General features: G+C 38.7%; 1 protein-coding gene across 1 annotated transcript in view; it reads left to right on the plus strand.

Annotated features, from left to right (window-relative positions):
• Positions 1-20,960, plus strand: part of si:cabz01090165.1 (uncharacterized protein LOC100333421 homolog) — a 267,664-nt gene that overhangs the window by 116,129 nt on the left and 130,575 nt on the right. Inside the window, exon 2 of the mRNA XM_036584828.1 lies at positions 2,393-2,595. The gene's annotated coding sequence lies outside the window, so the exon portion shown is untranslated. The remainder of the gene's footprint in view (positions 1-2,392; positions 2,596-20,960) is intronic.

Consider the following 20,960-nt stretch of genomic DNA (forward strand, 5'->3'; position numbering starts at 1 on the left):
AAAAAGAAGAAAAGCTCCTGCGCTGTGACAAAAAAGATGCCGTTGATCCTGTTATCCTGCACTGACACCAAGTAACAGTGTGCAGCGGTGCATTTAGGACAGATTTGCATTTGAAGTCGTACTGGAGCTGGATTAGTTTTACCTGAGGAGGTGCTGTAATTTCAGTGATTACCAACAAGATCAGTGAATCCAGTACAAATCTGCAGTGTCCAGAGTTTTTAGCAGTGTGCTATGTAATGATTCTGGAGTAAATAACCTTCTATAATCCCGCCTCACAGTAATCCACTGATAAGCAACTCTATTTTTTTGGTGACCAAGAGAAAAGGCTAACTGCTAAGTTGATGCTTGACTTGACCCAGTTCTTTGATCCTCAAATTGAAAACAGGCCTACTGTAATCTAAAACATTTCTTGGTAATGACAAAATCAGAGAATGAGAATGGAATATACCTTGAAAGAATCTCTCACAGGAGAATTGTGTGCTGTTGGGTGACATTTGTTAAGTTGAAAGACCCCACTTTAGTAGCCTAATGCTATTCTGATTGGTTATAACTGGGTTAGTCTTTGTTGTTTGCTTGCTTGTTTAGACCAGCCTAATTTCAAACCTAATGCTTGTGTCCAGGCTGTCACCCTTTGATCCGGGCTATCTGAGGTAATTTGGGAAATTACACAAATACTTTATCCTATGCGAGTCGGCAAGTCAAATCTCTTACAAATTACATTACTAGACCTCCTCTGGTAAAACTAATCCAGCTTGAAAGGGGCTTAAAATACATTTTAGTAGTGTTTTTAACACTTTGTAACAGGCCTGTAACCAGGGTCAGAAATTTAGTGAGGTCCATATTGCAGAAATGTGACCTACTTCACACACTGCATAAACCACTCTGGTAACATAACCACTCTGACTACAACAGGGGTCGGCAACCAAAATGTTAAGAAGAGCCATTTTGTCCTTTCAATAAAAATCAAACCACCTTGGGAGCCACAACATTTTATGTTCATTTTGCCATCTTGGCGTAAATACGCTCAGTATGTGCTGATGTACTGGTATAGGCTAAAAATATCATATAAATGAAAACGCAGACTTACTTTCTCTGCTTTAAGCTTCAGCTGCTTTTCTCACATCTCTGGCAGGAAACTTTTCTCAAAAGTAGAACAGTTTCTTGAAAATGTCTCTCAACATTTGACTTTTTAAAAGGCTGAAAAAGAAATCAGCTCCTCATTTGCCAGCTTCTTGTTCTAATTTCTCGGTTCCACCTTAAATGCTGCCTGAGGCGCCAGAATGTAACTGCTACACCATTTAAGGTGGAACAGGGCCAATTCAAACAAGAAACTGGCAAATGAGAAGCTGAATTCAGCTTTGCAACTTTTTAGTGTTCGTGTTTTCGTGTTTAATGTTTAGTGTTTTTTTTAGTGTTCAACAATTTCTCATTGCAGATTAAACGTATCAGGAAACTAGCGAGTTCTTTAAATGCAAATTATCGATGTTCTGTTAGAACGATCAGCAGAGCTTAATTTTACTGCAATAGAGGATTGTTTCATTTTTACCTAAAAATCTAATTCTGCTGTGGGGACACAACAGGGCAATAAGAGAGCCACATGTTGCCGACCCCTGGACTACACCATATGCAAACTGCCGATCTCCTTTAACCCTTTTACCACAATACTCCTTTTTCTTTGTATATATGTTTCACCCATTCTTCCATAAACTGCGTGGAGTCCAGTTAGATTGTTTAATGTTGTTTATTTAGTTTTTAAATATATATTTACCAATTTATTTTAAGCTAAACCTTCATCCTGAATCATTTGGTAGTTTCAGTTTGCTTTAGATTTGTTTAATTTATTATCAATTAATAATCAGTAGAACAGTAAACTTTTTATTGTTCATGTAAATGAAGTTTATTTAAACAGTGGAATTATACAGGATTCTTATTCTTCCTATTTAGCTTCCAGTGAGTCTATTCAGGATTGGTGGAAGGGCGTAGGGTTTCAGACATTGATTTGTAGCCCACCCATTGTGTGCTTACTGAGTGCATTCCAGCACGCCGTATTTTATCCACACGCTACTGAATGTTGGATAACTTTCTTTCTCTGTGGAAGCCAGAGGAAGGCCTATCATTCATCCCCGACTCTGCTGATGAATGAAAAACAATCTGCACTTTCCTGCTTCTCTTGCTTTCGGCACCATGAAGTGCAGGCACTTCCCTTAGTCAGTGCTTTTTTGGCTTGATTAGAATCAATTGCCCTCCGGTGGGTAAATAAATATGAGGCAATGGGAACCTCTATTCAAATGTCTCGACAATCGCTTTGTCTTAATGTGCATTCTTTTTCTCTCCCTCTTTCTTTCCATCTCTCTCTCTCTCTCACTCTCGCTCTCTCTCTCCGCTCTGTCAGGTTGCTGTATGACTGATCGACCGTGAGCAGATGACTGTGGTGCCGAGGGATCAGACGCAGTAAAATCGAGGCAGCCTCTGTTGTCCTGTGGGGAAAAGAGAGGAGAGAGAGAGGGGGCGAGAGAGAGAGAGAGAGAGAGAGGGAGGGAGTGATAGGGCTGAGAGAAGAACTGCGTCTGTCGTCAGTCCCCCCGCGTCTCACAGGTACGGCTGATTTCGATTGTCATATAGCAGGCCCGGTCTGCACCGCTGGCTTATGTGTCGTTCACAGGGCCTTGTGTTTTTGTCCTACTTGTGGAGGACGGGAACAGTGTCACACCTCCAAAAGAGCTTTCGCACCGCTCACTTACCCCTCACAGTTATCTCCAGTGATAGCATCATGCTGTAATTCTATCTGAGCCCTATCGAAACGAGCATCTCGCCAGCGATCTTAAAATCTAGCATACGCATGTACATACTGGCCCCATTAAAACATGTCAGCATTTAGAGTCAGAGCTTTTAGTGTTACCATGTTTTATATTACTGTATAAAAGATGCACAAGGCTTTCTTTATGGCTGAATGTGCTGTGACTCTTTCTGACTGAACAAGGCCATTCAGAGCGCAGTTAGGATTGGTAAGTGCTTATAATTGACTGAATTATGAAAAAGAGCAATGAACAAAACATGACTGTTTGAAGTGTGACTAATCCTATTGTAGTTTGTGACACAAATTAAATAAAAATCTACTGTTTTTTGGCAATCATTTATTGAATAAACGCAACAATAGCACGTTATTAATGGGGAAGACCACTTTAAACTGCAGAAATAGCTGCATTTATTGCATGTGCTTTAAAAATCAAATTGTTTCTTGCATGTAGCTCACTAAAACGAGCCCACAAGTGTGTTCCTTTGTAGCTACCTTGTAGCTATCACTGTTGTGATCCTGGACAGGTTTTTCAGATCATCGACTGATATTTCATACGACCCTGTAAGTAATGCTGTTCCATGCCTCATAGCAGAACTGCTATAAACAGTGGCCGGTGGCCGGTTGCACCAGTGTGCGTAAGTTCAAACATAGGCTAGTTGTATTGTAATTTCAGGTTTATGCATTACTAAATCAGACTGAGTTGCACCACACACTAGTTTTAACGTTTAGCTTAGTAGTTACTAAATATTTACACCTCCTTCTGAGCAGGTGGACGTTTTGGGGAAACCGTCAGAAAACATGCACAAAAAAGACCAAAAACATGATTTTTTGGTTAACTAAGCTAAAAACTCTGTGATTTTACTTACAGCTCTAATCATCGCCCTGGTTTAAACTCTGAGAATGAAGATAAACACCCAGAGCTCCAGCTCAGTGAGACTCAGCAGCTGCACAAACGGCTAAACTGAGGCTGTTGTTGTGTCGGTTATCCAAAAACCGTTGTTTAAAAAGCTTCATATTTGGGAAATAATAAAGAATAAACAGACAGTGGCTGTAGCTAATTAGTTTTATTTTGTTTACCTTGTAGATATCATTCCTTTCTGTGCTGGATATTTTGTTCTATTGAAAAAGTTAGAGCAGCTGCTGCTGCTGCGTTTCCATGGCAGCGTGTTACTGATGTTATGGTCACTGTTAAAGCGACATACATATTAGTCGGTTGTTACTAGTTAAGACATGACTTGTGGAAACTAATTGGAAACTAACTAGTGCAACTAAGGACTTCATAAAGACTTTACGCCCAAACTTAAGTATAAACTTATGCAAACCTGGTGCAAAGCAGTCCAGGTGACCAACAGTGGCCTGCAGCCATGTAAGCATCATAATGTAAACCCAGCATAAATGTAGTTTTTTTGTCAAATTATGCTAATTTAGAGTGCATCATTTATATCTGCAAACTGCATGAGGGAAAGATTTTTTGCTGAACAATTGAAGTTTTTAGTGGTAAACATCTGATTGATAGACTAAGCAAAAAGACTTACCAGATTCAATCAATCAATTAATCAATTAACCTTTATTTAACCTTGGAGAACATTGAGGGTGACCCTCATTTACAATGTTGCTGAGTTGATACAGGAAAAATGGACTGATAATGTGTAAGAGCATATCAAATAATAAAAGTAAATTTAATAACAAAAATGACAAATCAGGTAAGTATAACAGTGAAGCATTAATAATAAAATACATTAAAAACTATAGAAAATATAAAACAATAATTAAAGCTGAATACTGTAACTAAAAGCAGATTTTCCCAGTTCACATTTTCAGTTGTTTTAATATTGCTAGCTAGCCGAGTTAGCATTGTAGCCTAACACTAGCTATTGCCAATCCAGCTAGTACATCCAATGAGCTGGACTGTTATCCTATATTGATACTGTTTTCAGTGTAACTGACCAATGATAATACTATCAATCAGCTACATTACAGTCACAGCTAGCCTTGGGGCACACATAGTGATGGCCTACTTGTTGACCTTGTTGATATTCAGTTGGTGACTGACAGCATGACACAAAAAAAATACCTCAACATCACCTTTTCTCTGCTAGCTTGATTTCTGTCCTGCTAATCAAGCCTGAACACAGCCTTATTAATCTCCAAAATAAGCCCATACATCTATACAAACTGGACTGAAATTTACAAAGTTTATAGCCTACAAAGCAGCATGTTCTTATTTTCATTTATTCATTTTTCCAGCAGTGTTAAATGCATCCCAGATACACACAACTTGGCTAAATTGCTCTGTTTTGTTGAATGAACTACTACCTGAAAGAAATGTAATTATACCCAAATGAATGAATGTAGTCAAATAGTATAGCAAAATGACAATACATAAAGTTCACACTGAGCGCTACAGTAAAACAGGCCGGCGTGTAGCTACTGTACACTGTTCTTCCTTTCTCACTCTCACATAAAGTGTCCTTGGGTTTGTGAACAGTGGTATATAAATAGAACATATTACCATTATTATTGAATCTCATGCACAGTTTCCTACTTGCAGTGGCCATTTCACCCCAGTCTGCTTTGGCATTTGTTCTCCTTTTCTTCTCTGCTTCTTTTTTGCTACATTCCCCCACTAATGCGCAGCAGTTTCGACATCGTCGTAGTGCTGCAGGAATCTGCAGGGCGGACTTGCAGTAAAGCTCCCACCTGGGATGGTCTCAGAGAGAGTGGGAGGTTTCAGGAGCGCTAGACAGAGGCGCGGCAGGGCGGCCCGCGACCTTTTGATACAGCTCCATTTCTGCAGCTGCTCAATCGATCTGGCCTCGCTGTTGGGGAAGCCGGAGCCCCGACAGTGAGGGCCTTAGAGTCCCCAGGGGCCCACACACTCACAATGGGACACTGCTCTTAACCCTGGATGTGAGAAGGCTTTCTGAGAAGTGCAAATGCCTCTGTGTGCAAGGCTCCTCTGAAGAGCTGCTCTTTTCGCTTCATCCACAGCCAGATTGCCTACAAAATTTTAAGGGTTCCAAATAGAGATGGCACCGATCCAATACCAGGTGTTGCTATCAGGCCAATATCAGCAAAAAAAATCCTGCATCTGATATAAATGAAACTGATTCAATCATATATATGGTAACTTTAAAGGAGAAGGAAAAAACATACTTTACTTTTATTGTAATTATTTTTACCATCATTTCAGTCCATATCTGTTGGTCCCAAAAATTCTGGTTCCATTGACTTAGATTAAAAGTAAAGTATGGTTTTTGCTTCCTGTAAAGTTATCATATATATATATATATATATATATATATATATATATATATATATCTTGTATCTCAGGTTTTTGTTGATTTTTTTTTTTTTGTAATTATAACTCCCGCTGCACTTTGTACCAATAGTAATAGGCAAAAATTATATATTAAAGAAATGTACATTACATTACTTGCATTTTTTTCCTTCTACTGTAAAGTTACCATTTTGGAGGTATGAGGTTTTGCTTTGACATTTTGCTGACATGGCATCAGATTTAATTTGACAAGTCTATTCAGCTTGTCAAAGCTTATTCTGCAGTCACAGGTTGCCAAGTCTTTGCAAAATCAGCACAGTATTGGTAGTCACATATTGCACTTCTATGTTTATATCTATGTAAACACATAACAAGATTTCATAGTTACGGTGCTATATTACATTGTAGTAAAAGATTAATGAGAAGCAGATATTATTCGACTCAAATCTGGTGCATTGCTAGACAATATGAAATTAAAAATTGCAATATCAGGGCAAACATTTAGCGCTGAGCGAGTGTTCAAACCCTGGCGACTGGGTTATGACATCTCTGCTTATTTGCAATGCAAAGCAGCACAGTTGCTGGGAGACAAATGAGCTGCGTGTGTATGTGTGTTGGTGTTTGCGCACGCATGTGTTTGTTTGTGTACACTGTTGCACACAGATCCTGTGATGGCACTTTATAGTTTGATGATGTGTCTGCAGACTGTTTATCAGCTTGTCCTTGCTTGGGCTCGCACGTTTGTGTGTGCGCTGTCTGACTAAAGCCTTATCTAAATCTTCTTTATTACTTTCAGCTTGTCTTAAAACACTGATTACTCCCTATTAGTGATTCCTCTCGCATGCGAGGTACGGCCTAAAGCTGGATGTGCCCTAATAAACTAGCTGTGGCTTGTCTATCATAATGCACAATTTGGACTACTCAGTGCCTCATACGGTCACTGAGCCTCTTATCTGCGCTTGAAGTAGCCGAGGGAATTCATCCTGAATGGAATACACAAGCGAATGTGGCGTTTGCATCTCATAATTGTGTCGCTTACTTTGAAATACAGGCTTTTAAATGATGCTAACAGACTGATTGATCAGATAAAATCAATGCTAACCTACTTCTTGGCTGTCGTAACAAAACCTTGTATCTCTGAAATGGAAACTTTATAGGAGAAGGACAAAAACATTCGTAGCTTTATTGTATGTTAATCTAATGACAGTTTATTGCAAGCAATTTTGGACCATTTCTATTGGTCCATTCATCCTGAAATGTATACGCAATTTAAAGAGGAGCTGGCCTTTTCAAATGAGATAAAAATAAACAATTTAATAATAAGTAAATGAGAATAGAACAATAAAGATTTTGATGTGACAATATATTTCTCTTATTAGCTATTAGATACATAACTCGCATTATTACTGTGATCATTGCTCTTATATATATATATATATATATATATATATATATATATATATATATATATATATATATATATATATGTGTGTGTGTGTGTGTCATTTTGTCATTTTAATGGAATCAGCATACATGTTGTATTTAAACTCAGTATCAGAGTTATATTCTTATTTCATTGTTACATTATGGTGGGAAGCAAAAGGGTTAAAATCTTGAAATGCCCAATGGAAAATTGGCATCAGAATTTATTTCTCAATGGAATCTAGGTAGATGCAGCCAATCAAGCTCTCCCATTTGTTAGGCCTTCAGGGGCTGAACTGAAGGCCTAATATATCTAACTAACCACTAACTTACAGTAATTAGGAACTGACTGAGGTATCAACCAACTAGGTTTTGATTAGGTTTTATTAGGTCATTAGGTTTGCCTTTACAATGGAAGGGACCAATGTTGTGAGACAGAACGTTACTCTAGACCCCCTGGAAGTTCTACATATGTCACTGACTGCAAGTACAAGTGGTAATCTAGACAGGTTGAGATAGAAATGAATAACAGTGTGAGATCTAGGAGATCACTGTAAAACTGCCACATACAAGGTAAAATATACATTAGTGTCTGTTGCACACTTCAGAAAAACCATTTAGGATGTTATTACTGCCCAAAAATCCATATGCCCTGCATTAGTTAATTAGTTAAGCCAACGTAATGTTTCAAACCCCATAGGTTTGCTAGCAGAACATTTCCACTCATACAGATATTTACACGCACATATATATATATATATATATATATATATATATATATATATATATATATATATATGTGCGTGTAAATATTTGTATATAAACCTACTTTACTTTTAATGTAAGTCAATGGAACCCGACGTTTTTCCAAGTCATTTTGGGTTTATTATTTTGGTCCATTTATCATGAAATTTACACACAACGTAAAGGCCAACAATCTCGCTGCTGTCAAAAGAAAACCTCATATCTCAATTTGAATATTAGAGACAGGCCTTCAGGGCCTGAAGGCCCGTCTCTAATATTCGTGGTTCACCACTGGTTAGGATATGTAATCCTGTACCTTCATGGCCACCTGCATGCAGAGGCACACAGAGAGCAGCTCATTTGCGAAACGCAGAAGGCCGTATCTGCCAGTGCGCAGCTGGAGCAGATTTGTGAAAGCCACACTGCACGGCACATCGGCTTTTTGGCAGTAAAGACGGTCAGCAGTGGAGGCTCGGGGTGGCACCGGGGGGTTTATAAGCTTTTTTGGGCACGGGGGCGGTTGGCGGTTTACGCTTGGCAGTTCCCCTGCACGGCTGTGTGTCCTCACTGCCCACCAGCAGGTGCCCCAGAGGTGCTGGCTGCAGCCAGCTGTGCCCTAGTGAGGCGGAGGGGAGCGAAGAAGGGGGCAGGCAGCGCAGTGGTGGCACAGTGCTAATTAAGCGCTGGACACACAGAGATAATCCCTGACAAATGCGTCCGTCTGGAATTCTAATGAAAGCAGCGCTCCTCGCCATTCGGAACATGCTCTCCCTGTTGCATTCTGGGGTTTCACGATCTCTTTTGTTCTCTTATTCTTTCGATGGTTTTCTTTCTGTTTCAGCTTTCCTTTCTCCTCGTTTCACCTCTTTGAATCTGTCTTTGTACCTTTTTTAAGGGGAACCCCACCGATTCCTTGCAGTGTTGGTGATTGGAGCTGGGGTTGTGATGTCTACAACACAAAAATAGCCATTTTATTTCGTTTCCAAAGCAAGCAGTAAACCTACATGTTTGTTCTGAGTTTTATATGTAATGTTGATGGTAAAATGGTGGTAAATCTGAAAAAAAATAGGATATTTGGGAACAATTTTGTCTTACGATGCTCTGCATGTGTCTCTCTGCCATGAATGGATTAAAAAAAAATGCTTTTTAGGCCAAAACCTTATTTCAATACTATTATAAAACAGGCATCAGGCATCAGACAATGTTTTTGCAATCATTAGCTTCCTGTGACAGAGCTTTTAGATGCATTAAACACTTCAGACATCTGATTTCTTTCACCACCATTATAACTTTGTTTCTCCAAGTTTCTCCAAAAAGCAGCATTTCACAACAAACCACTCTGAATAACTTTAGTTACGTCTTATCGATTTGATTATTCATAAATCATTAAAATAAATAAAAAATAAGCATAATTCCCCTTTAACCTGCAGAGGTCCTGAGTTGATGGAATTATTTTGCTATACTAATTAATGCAACATAATTAATTATGAATAGCTGAGCCAGGGACGATTCCTTGGCATGTAAATGAAAATGCAGTAGACCCTTGATCACCTCCTGCTGTCTAGTCAATTGCATTTGAAGTAGTTCACGTTGTTTTCATTGGCTGGTCTTTTAGGGTTAACCTTAGCCCATCATGGACACCAGAACGATTGCCGTGCTGCTGTTTCCTCTCGTATCGTCTGAGAAGCAGCCTGACTCAGTCAGCTGCATCAGACAACAGTGCAGTCGAGGCCTTGTGTGTGAAAAAAGTCACAGACCAGCTGGTGCTGAAGTGTGAATGACTGTAATATTTTTCAGATTCCAGCAGTGTCTGAGGGTCGGAGGGGGCGAGTGTACAGGACGCACGTATGAGACGAATGACTTTAGAAATTTGACGAAGCTGAAGTTGGCTTCTTGTTTGAATTTCCCATTGTGATGATGTCAGTGGTCAGGACTGTCTAAGACATCACACCTCAACAGAGAGAGACATTGTAAGCTTAATAAATGTGTACACTTACGTTGATTCCAGGGAAATGGTGTCACAGGGGTCTCTGTCCTCTTATATGAGCTGGGTAATATCACAGCTATCCTATAGTGGGGGGAGCAAAGTCAGAGTAAAACCTGTGAAGAGAAAAAAGATATCGCTGTACTTACCGGTATAGAAATGAGAAATGTAAATACTGTTGATGTTGCATAAGCATTTGTTATGGGTTGATGGTAAGCCAATGTTGTATTGCCAACCCTGTAATCTGTATTGGTGTGTTCCAGCCTCAATTAGGGCAGGGCTTAGACAATAAAGCCAGACAATAGGGGTTGCTTGGGGGGAGTAAAAAGAGTGGGCTCAAGGTCTATTTTGCTATAGTGTGTAGTCTGTTTGGCCTTGTGGCCGCCAGACACATTCAGTTGCTTCAGATTGATGTTTAGACTTGTGAGCACGAGTGGCTGCCGGATATTAGCTGAGGAGCTAATGGAGTCACCTTAAGAAATAGTTTTGTTTTTACATCTCCACTCTGCTGTTAATATGTGAATATCTTGGTTACTTAGCGATCCACACTTAATAAGTGATTGAGAGCACTTGAATATAACTGGACGTGTGTGTGACATTACTTGAAGGGGAACCCAAAGCTTTGTTTCTTCTTGTAGCCTCACACTACTGGTGATAACGTATCCCATGGTGCATGGTGACCACGGTGAACCACAACACCCATTCCACATTAAATGGTGCAACAGTTACATCAAGCACCTGTACAGGTGCCAGAATGTAACTGCTGCTCAATTTAAGATAAAAAAAAAAAAGTTTGAACAAAAATTTGCCGGTTGAGAAGCCAACTTTGTAAAAATTCAGACATTCAGCTGTTTTTGCTGAGCCTACAGAGCTAGTGCTAGAAAGCAGTACTGACAAAGCTTTATCTATGTATATTGTTCATTTTTTTTACTACTTTGCACAATGAAAAGCTTTCAGATTTGCTTTGGTTGTTTAAAATATTTCTCATTAAAAGATTAATTAAAATAAATAATAAGTCACTGTTAACCTACAACCTGTCCAGGGTGTTTCCTGCCTTTCACACAATGACCGCTGGGATAGGCTCCAGCACCCCCTGTGACCCATAAGGATAAGCAGCTTAGAAAATGTGTGTGTGTGTGTGTGTGTGTGTGTGTGTACTGAAACAGTTAGACATCTCAATTACACAGTGATATTAATTTTGGGGTCTCACTTTATTTGCATAGTCCACTACAGATAGTCCCCTATACATCATCTACAGATGTTCAAACTGTTAACAAACTATCTGCTGAAATCCAGTTGATTCTAAACATTGGTGGGGTTAGGATTTGGACCAGCGTTAGGGTTTGGACTAAGATGAGGGTTGGGTTTAGGAAAATTGTAGTCAATTTAGTAGGAATTTAGTTGGATGTAACTTGAAAGTAAATTAAGTATCTACAAAGCATTTTTTTTTTATGTGCAAATACAAACATTGGATTGAAAGTTTGGAATCTGCACTTTCAACATATTATCTCTGCCTTTTCAATGATCTACGAGTGAGAAATTATTGATATAAAATTCCACCATGCTTATGTTATTGCCAGTCATAACTGGGTTCTAAGGGCCTAAGGGTTCATTTTTTCTCCCCATCATCCTTCTTTCAGCCTCTCTCTCTCTCTCTCTTTCTTTCTCACTCTACCTATGCTAATGGCCTGTTCTTGCTCCATCTCATATGCATGGATTATTGCTGCCGTTCTCCTTCTCTTTTTCATTGCTTTATTCATGCGGAAGCAAAGCCGCTGATAGAGCTGCAGCCTTGGTGGCGGAAAGGAAGGATAAAGCATTGAATTAGCTGTAAGTGGCTTTGGGAAGTGTCCTTTGCCTGCCCTCAGGGTGCTGAGACACAGGACCACCTTTTTATCTGCCTCCCTGCCTCCAAACACACAGCCGCTACAGGTCAGAGGTGGTAAACACCGGCAGCATCAGCAGTCCACTCACAGCACCGTCCATGTGGTGTCCGTACTTGGGCTTCCCCGAGAATGCAATTAGCCACATTAGCATCTGGAGGGAAAAACTGGGTCCCTCTGTCTGCTGTCAACATCTGCATGGTGTCGTGGCACCGAGTTGGGTAGTTCGCGGCAGAGCTTTTGCATTAGTGTTACTGACTGTGTATAAATTATGGTGTTTTATTAACACTTACTTAGCTTTAAATGTGTGTTTTGCCAATCGTTTGTCTATTGTCGCTGTCGGAACAAAACATTGGATCTGGAAAATGGTAACTTATCAGGAGAAGGAAAAACATTCTTAACTTTTAATGGAGGTTAATGTAGTAAGATTTTATTCAGTGTCATTTTGGACCATTCTATGATTCCATTTCTGTTTGATTCCCACATAAAGTGCATGTGTGAGAGGGTCTTCTGTCAAACAGCAATCAAAGGGTTAAAATGCAGCACAGTGGAGCTTTGCTTACTGTTTCAAGACTATAATTTCTGTTATAACCCAGAAAGCGTTAATGTCAGTGTGGAAAACATAAAGAGGAGGTTTGAAAATATAGGGTATAACTTATAGTTAATTAATGGACTGTTCTTGAGTTTTCATCCATCAGGTGCTACAGAGCTGTTAGGATGGTGATAATTAATGGGTCCTCACATCAACCAATTAATCAAACAATCACTTATAATAGCCTATTTTCAAAGACTACAGTGATCACCATAAAACATGAAGCTCTATCTGCATGAAGTGACAAATGTTTTTGTTCTATTTTAGTGTATCAATATCTGTTTCCCATTAGAACCAGAATAACGACATTTTTAGATGACTTGTAAATGAAACACCATGAATTTTCACTGGGCAGCATCCCAAATAATACGCTAGATTAATTTGGTTCGCTCCCCAGAATTCTGTGCACGCTTATGGGATTTGCTTGTCTGCGTTTGTGATCAGTTGTGCAGGTACGTGTGTATCTGGCTGCATCAGTATTCATTTGCATAATGGTCATTGATAAATGCGCCTCTAATTTAGGCTTACATAGTGACAGTGACACAGCTACAGTGACACATTCTGCCACGTTTGATAAATGTTCCCTTTAGCATCCACCTTTCAGCACGTCGCAGTGCTGGGCTCTGGCATATGGCCAGCAGGTCAATAAAAGTTTGAGGTCAGCCATACTCATTGCTATGCTTATGTAGTTTCTGACAAAAGTATGGACAAAATACAGCATGGCGGCTCTGCGGCGCTGCTGTTTTTAGCTATACAACATACATTTTTATAGGTAATATTATCATACAGTGTCAGAAAGTTCATACATGAGTCCGTTTAGCTACATTCACATTAGCCTCATTGCTCAATTCAGATTTGCTCAGATCTGTTCTTTCTCACTTTATCTATCACGTCTGTCATTTAATGTGAACATAGGACCAGATTTGAAAGCACTCAGGTCTGATTTGAAAAGATCAGATTTGCCTGTTCACACAGCTCTGAAAATATTATATCTGTGTCACAGAAACAAAACAAAAAAACGGATTTGAGCCACTTCAGCTTGGAAATATGAACGCAGCCTTTGAGACTACTTAAAGAAATGGTTTGGTGAAAAATCAACACATTTATCCACAATTACCTCAGATGTTGTTGATCAGCCAAGATATGTTTGGTGTGCAAATTTTGCTTCTGTAGTTTTGAAATGGAGCTACGAGGCTTACGTTGCTAACACTAGAAGTTAATAGTCACCCAAATTTCTTCTGTAAATATATCCCTGAAACATTTCTCAATCTGCATCCAGGTCTTCATTAAGCTCAAATAGACTTGTCAATGTGATTGAGACAATGTGAACTATAGAAATGAACAAAATTTCACCATAAAGCTGAACACAATGGGCATCCGACCCCCGTTAACATGCAGGCAAATGGACACTAGATTCTATATGTGATTTCTGTTATTTCTGTTATGTTGTTTCTTTTAATGAAAGTTTAAAAGTTATTTCTGTGAACATTGTCTGTAGCGTCTATATGCCTGCTTGCTGTGTGTGCAGGCAAAGAGCTAGAATTCAGTAGAACACCTGTATAAAATGGCTAGCCACATTCAGCTATGCAGTGGTTTTACTCATTTTATAGTTCACAGTAAGCTATACTGTGCCTTAAAGTGCATTGACAAGACTGCAAGACTTTAATGAAGACATGGACGCAGATGAGCAGGTTGGGAGGAATTTTGGAGATTTATAGAAAAAATGACATTTAGAGAAAGATTTGGGTGACTATTGACATGATTTGCCAGATCAATTAAATTTTAAGGAAAAAAAAAAAGTGATTATGTTTGATAACCCCAAAAAGGGTTCTTCTTTCATAACAAACTTGAAATTATAACAGTAGCAGAACCCTTCTGGGTGCTCTATAGAACCCTTTTCAAAAAGGTTATATATAGAACCATATATAACAGATTCTCCATTAATCTGCAGAACTATTTCACCATGCAAAGAACCCATCAAGCAAGCAGGTGTCACTTTATGTGTCCATGGTTCTACATAGAACCACTGTTGTTAATACAGAACCCCTGAGGAACCATCTGTTTTAAGAGTGTACAGTAACAAAACCAGCCAGTTTAATTCTAAGGGATAACAAGAGTTTGGAAAATGGCCATGTAAAAATAAATAATGACAGATTTTGGTTTATATAACAACACAAATATCAAAATATGAGAAAAACATAAGATATATGGCCTTAAAAAAGTGAAGAAAGAAGAAAGAAATTAGAGGCAAGGTTAGGAATACATGGGTAAACAATCAGGGCTTTGCTCAGAGTACCTTCAGAGACAAATAGACAATTTTCCTTGAAAATGTGATGCACATGTTCAAAAGAGTTGATTCCACTTTGGCAGCCTTCATGACTGACACAGTGACTGACTGATCACAATGAAGTGGACAAAGCTGAATCAAGGACGCAAGCAGTGATGAAAAATGTGTTGGGTATTGCATACCACAGTTTCCCCCTTCTCTTTTCAAACGTTGAGGCCTTTTCAGAAAGAATATAAGATGAAGAAAACAAAGATCTTAGTGAAACGGTGTCAGTCTTGCAGGCTGCATTTGTCCCTTCAGAATGATTAACTGCTGGATATATGTTGAGAAATTCTTGGTGTGTGTTTGGTGGATGGTGTTCCATTAACACCCCAGAACTGTTAAAGTATTAAATCAGTCGATTGATCCGTGTCTAAATCTGGGTTAAAATCCAGGCCCATCAGAACAAATATCAGCTGGAAACAGGTAGGAGAACCGCATGTTGTGATATTTGAGTGAATTAAATGTATAAATTGGTAAACTACACTGTAATCCCACATTTTAACTTAAGTAAAGTCTGTTGTGCATAAAACTGAATATGTCCCACATATTACTCAACTATTTTAAGTTAAGAGAGGGTTTTTGATGCTTTTGTACACTGAAATGGTATTTTTGAGTTGAATCAACTTATTGCAGTTTAGTTTAGTCTGTTGCCGTAGCAGCTTTGAAACCACCACATTCAAAAAATGAAATCGCAAATTTTTCTCATATTGAAGTTAATCAGCAAATGTGTATCACTGAGTGAAATTAAGTAAGCTGTACTGTTTAAGTGAAATACAGTGATGTTTGTTTTGTTAACACAATCTTGTTGGGTAAAACTTTCCGATTGGTTCCTGTCTCCATCTACTAGCGTATTGGGTCTTTCTTTCTGTTTGTGTTACTCACCATTAACGTGTTTTCATTCCACCCAGGCTACCTTTCCTCAGGTATATGCCTTTCGAATATCTTCATTGTCCAAAGAAAAACAAGTATCTCCAAAATAGTAACTTTACAGAAGAAGACAAAAAAACTCTTCCCTTTCAGTGTAAGTCAATGTAAAGAGATTTTATTCCAAGTGATTTTAGAGCATTTCTATTGGTCCATTCATCATAAATTTGTCACACAATTTAAAAGACAGCTGGTGTGTTGAAATGATGTAGAAAAAAAAAATCTTTTTTCTTTAAAAATTCTTCTTTGGACAGTGATGATATGCTTTACTCAGCTGCCTGACCTTGAGTTGTTGGCTAAAAGGGCAATTTATCATCTCTGCTGCTGAGTGCGGGACTGTACTGGTGGGTGACCACGTTCACACCAAGGGTTAACCCTTCAGTATTTGGGAAAGTGGTCAACATCACTTAATCAGAGAAAGTTTCCTAATTACCTAATGAAATGTTTAATTAATTGGAATTTTAGGTTTGATTAACTCACATTTATGAGTTGCTCAAACACACTTTTACGTTAATCTAGCACAAAAATTTTAGGCATTCTAACATGCAGTGTTTAGTATTATATACATTAAACTTAAACCTGCTGGTTTGTTCACCAATGCATGGTGATCCACTAACACACCCTTCCTATTTTCTATCACTGTTTGTGTTCATTTATGCTTACACACTTTCCATGAAGCATCTTGAACTGCATTTCTGTACATCATCACTGTGGGGAACAGAACAGAGCTCCAAAATAGTGACTTGTCAGGAAACGGAGAAAGCTTTCAAAACTTTTGGCATAAGTTTGAAACGTTTTTCTTTGCCGGTCATGCTGCGTCACAGCCATTCTCGCTCAAGGGGCAGATTTTGTTGCTTCTCTCGAGCATAATGCTTCTACAATCATGCACAGAATAAACTCGGTTGATATTTTTGTCTCACAGCCCTGAAAACTCAACAGTGTAAAAATGAAAGCATTGTAGAAATGTTCAGCTTCACTGCCTATAATCAAGAATCCATTGTTTCCCTGGTAATGTATCGCCTTCTGTTCGAACAAGCTCTCCTGATCATTTTGGGGGGGAATTATACTGATGTCTCATGCAGTTAAATTGCTGAGTCAAGTGTAACGACATTTTGATTCCTACTCATGTTCAAACTCAATTCCTAAAGTACTGTTAATTTTCTGAGTAAAAGTCTTGATTTTTTGGGACCCAGAATCGAGAAAATTATGGCATGGAATCTCTTTGAACTGACAAGGTCAATTCCCATCACTTACAATCAGAACCAAACTTCTTTCCAAAACGGTAACTATTCAGAGAAAGGGTAACCTTTGTAACTTTTAGTGTGATTTAATGCACCAATACTTTTTCAGAAGTAGTGCTGAATCCTTCTACTGGAACATTTGTTCTTTCATTTGTATACAGTATGAAGGGAAAGTGCCATTTTCAAAGGATGTAAAATGTATATGCAAAGTATTTCGCTCACAACATTAAAAGCCACTATACAAATTAACTTTACTGTTATTAACATTAACTTTAAGCTCACTGGAAAACTAAAGATGCCAGAGTGTTTACCCCTTGTTTACATTTATAAAATATTAGTAAAGTCTTTTACACTTTTTACATAAAAGAATACAGTTGTGGGGAGTTCATAGATTGAGGGAAAATGAATATTAAATTACTGAATTAAACACGTCACAGGTCAGTAATCATAAAATCACAAGAAAAATATGAGCTCAAAGGAGTTAATACAAAAGATTACGCCACAGTTTCCCAGTTATGGAAGCTTAGACTATAATTGCCAGTGATGAATCACCACTGAAGATCCTTGTTCAGTCTAGGCTTAGGCTTAAAGGGAAACATCTGTATAGTTCAGTCGCCAAGATGTAAATAAAGACATTCATAGTGGTTTGATGTAAAATGGTTAATTGTAGAGAAACTTACTGACTCTGATTTCTTTACAGTGGTGGTGATAACAAGATGTGGTTGTGATGACTAATATGTCTATAATGCAAATACAGGCATTTCATTCACCATTTGCTGAGTTTTATATATAATGCTGATAATATACTGGGAAATTCAACAAAATAAGCTTTTATTTGGCGACTGTCTCCACGATGTGTATATTAAAAGATGCTTTTTAGCCCAAATCTCAGGCATGAAGCAACATGTTCAACATAAATATGGGAACAAGCAACTACTTTTATTAAACTTATAATATATAAATATTGAACTTTTACCAGTAGTTCATTTAAAGTATTTTTTAGGTTGAATAAAAATAATTAATTTACTTTCATACCACATAAAGACATTTTTTTACCTTGAAATCTAAAAACATTTTTTTTTGAAAAAGTATAGTTTTAGAGGCATTAAACTTTTCAGACATCTGGATCCTATGAGTACCATTGTAAACAATTCTGACTCTGTACATTCCTCCAGAATGAACCATTTGGACCATTAAGGCACTCTGAATGATCTTCTATAGAAATGTTGAAAAATTGGTGGTATTCCCCTGTAATCTGGGTTTGAGAAATCAGCTCTACAGCCCAGTTCTCCAGACAGAGATTAGTCCTAAGTCTAGATTAAAAAATGTTTCCAGTGGTGATTCACTGTTGGCAGTACAGTTTAGTTAATGTGCCATAGTCTTGATTATCTTGGTTCCACTTTCTACCCTTAATTTTAAGTTAGGAGCTAAAACTTCACTTAAAGTTGTTTTTGTTTTTTTCTTTTTTTATGTAAAACTGCTTCACGCCTTTTAGTCAGTGCATTTGCTCTACTGCTTAATGTTCCAGTGCCTCCTCTCCCCCGCCTCATGTTATTGGTTTGTGTCTCGCTGCCTTGCACTAATGGACTCACTCCATTGGACAATAGTCACTTACTTGTACCCCGCTGGGTGCAATCACAGCACATTGCAGCTGGAGAAAAGGGGGAAAGGAGGAAGGAGGGAAAACAGGCTTGCTTTGCCATACACACTGAAGACTGCGAGCGCCCAGGGGAAAATGCTGGGAACTTTCATTATCATTCACTGCTCAGACTGCCCCGGCTGCTTCTGGCTTCGCTGGCCCCCTACTGTATCCACTAGACTCGATGTTTAAGCACAATAACCTGGAAAGCTGTGCTTTGTATGTGTATGTGTGGCCACTATAAGTCCAGAACTTTTTAGGCACCTTATTCAGCTCATTCATTCTTCTGAAATCAGTGGTATCAATAGGGAGTTTGTAGCCTCTTTTCTGCAGTAGCAGCCTTTACACTAAAGAAGGCTTTGCACTAAAAGTTGCAACATTGCTGTGAGGATTTAATTGAAGCCTCAAGAGCGTTGGTGAGGTCGGGTACTGATGTTGGATGATTAGATCTGGATCACTCCAGCTTATCCCAGAGATATTTGATGGAGCTCTATCACTCCAAAGAACACAGTTCCACTGCTCCACAGCCCAGTGCTGGAGGGCTTTATACCCCTCTAGCAATGCTTGGCATTGGGCATGATGGCCTTAAGCCCATGTGCAGCTGCTCCCATTCTATTGGTCAGTACTTGTCTAAGGAGATTGTGCATAATTGTGCTCCTCTGTTATCAGCGAGTGCACCTGAAATGATCTAAATTCATTAATTAGATATGCTATGTGTGACCAAATGTCCCTATAATGAGGGGAAATAGAAGCATTTTGACATGATGCAGACTTTTGGCTCTTGTTCAATTAGCCAGACAGCTTCTTATGAGGTTAATGTTAAGATCGAGGTCACTGGCAAAAGAAAACAGTGACAAAAGACCAAAAAAATCCCCGTATTTGACATTTTTGCCCCTTAAAGCAAAAATGCATGGGCAAGAAATCAATATGAACGCAATTATACATTTAATACATCAGTGTGAGTGTCAGCATGGCTCTAACAAATTACTTTGCACATCACTTGCCCCTGATCTTGACCTGACAGCCTGAACATGCTCATCTGCAAACAAAATGGGCCACTTTGCCATCCGTGAAGCCACTCCAAATGGCAACGTCTCACTCCGAGATCATTCATCACCACATCATCTGAAAACTGCTAACATTAAACACTTCTTTAAGATTAAAGATTAGATTCACTCTAAAAATGCTGAACTAAAAACAATCCACAATACCTAAATTGAATTAATCCATACACACACACACACACACATCATCTAAACTGCTTATCCTTCTGGGTCGCGGTGGGGTGCTGAGCCTATCCCAGCTGTCATTGGGCGGAAGGCAGGATACACCCTGGACAGGTCGCCAGTCCATCGCAGGGCTAATCCATACATTTAAACAATAAACCATTTGAAACAGACATTAGCAACCTTGGCGAGGGTCCACTGTTCCAGAGTTTGTCCATTCACAGTAACAATATACTGACAATTCCCAGTTTCAGGCTCCGAGACAAAGAGGAAAGTCTTCTTTTGTTCCTTTGGACTTAGAAACTGCACCATGTTGGTCCCACACTAATTAAGAAAACACACAAAGTCAGAACTTGGTGTGAACATTAAAATTGAAATCAAATTGAAAGACAAAGCATTATTTATCATAGGATTAGTTATCATTTATTTATTAATTAGTTTATCTGAACTGCTGCACTCAACAATGACAATTGAATCAGGTGAACAGAGGGACAGCCCCCACCGCCTCACTCGCACACCCACATACACAGGCTCTCTTTCTGTCCCTCACACTCTCTGTCTGAGCACCAAACGATTTAAACTCGCTGATGTCGAAGCTTTTGACAACACAGTGAACTACTTTCTCATAGTACGAGCCTCATTTGCTTATCCTGACAGTTAACTACTGTATGTACGTTACTCACTGATTACTGATAACATACAGGCTGGACTCTGTTTCACTAGTGAAGCTAAATGAAAACTGTAATTAAACAAAATGCAACGTTGGAATTATTTCAAACAATATGTTCAAAAGCAGTAATTTATCAAGATAAATAAGAAGCACACACCGTAAATCTGTGACACCAAATCTCCCATTTTTATGTTGCCCTCTGCCATTAGAAATTCCAACTTGTATCCGT

Source organism: Colossoma macropomum, unplaced genomic scaffold, assembly GCF_904425465.1.
Source record: "Colossoma macropomum unplaced genomic scaffold, Colossoma_macropomum, whole genome shotgun sequence".
NCBI lineage: Eukaryota > Metazoa > Chordata > Actinopteri > Characiformes > Serrasalmidae > Colossoma > Colossoma macropomum.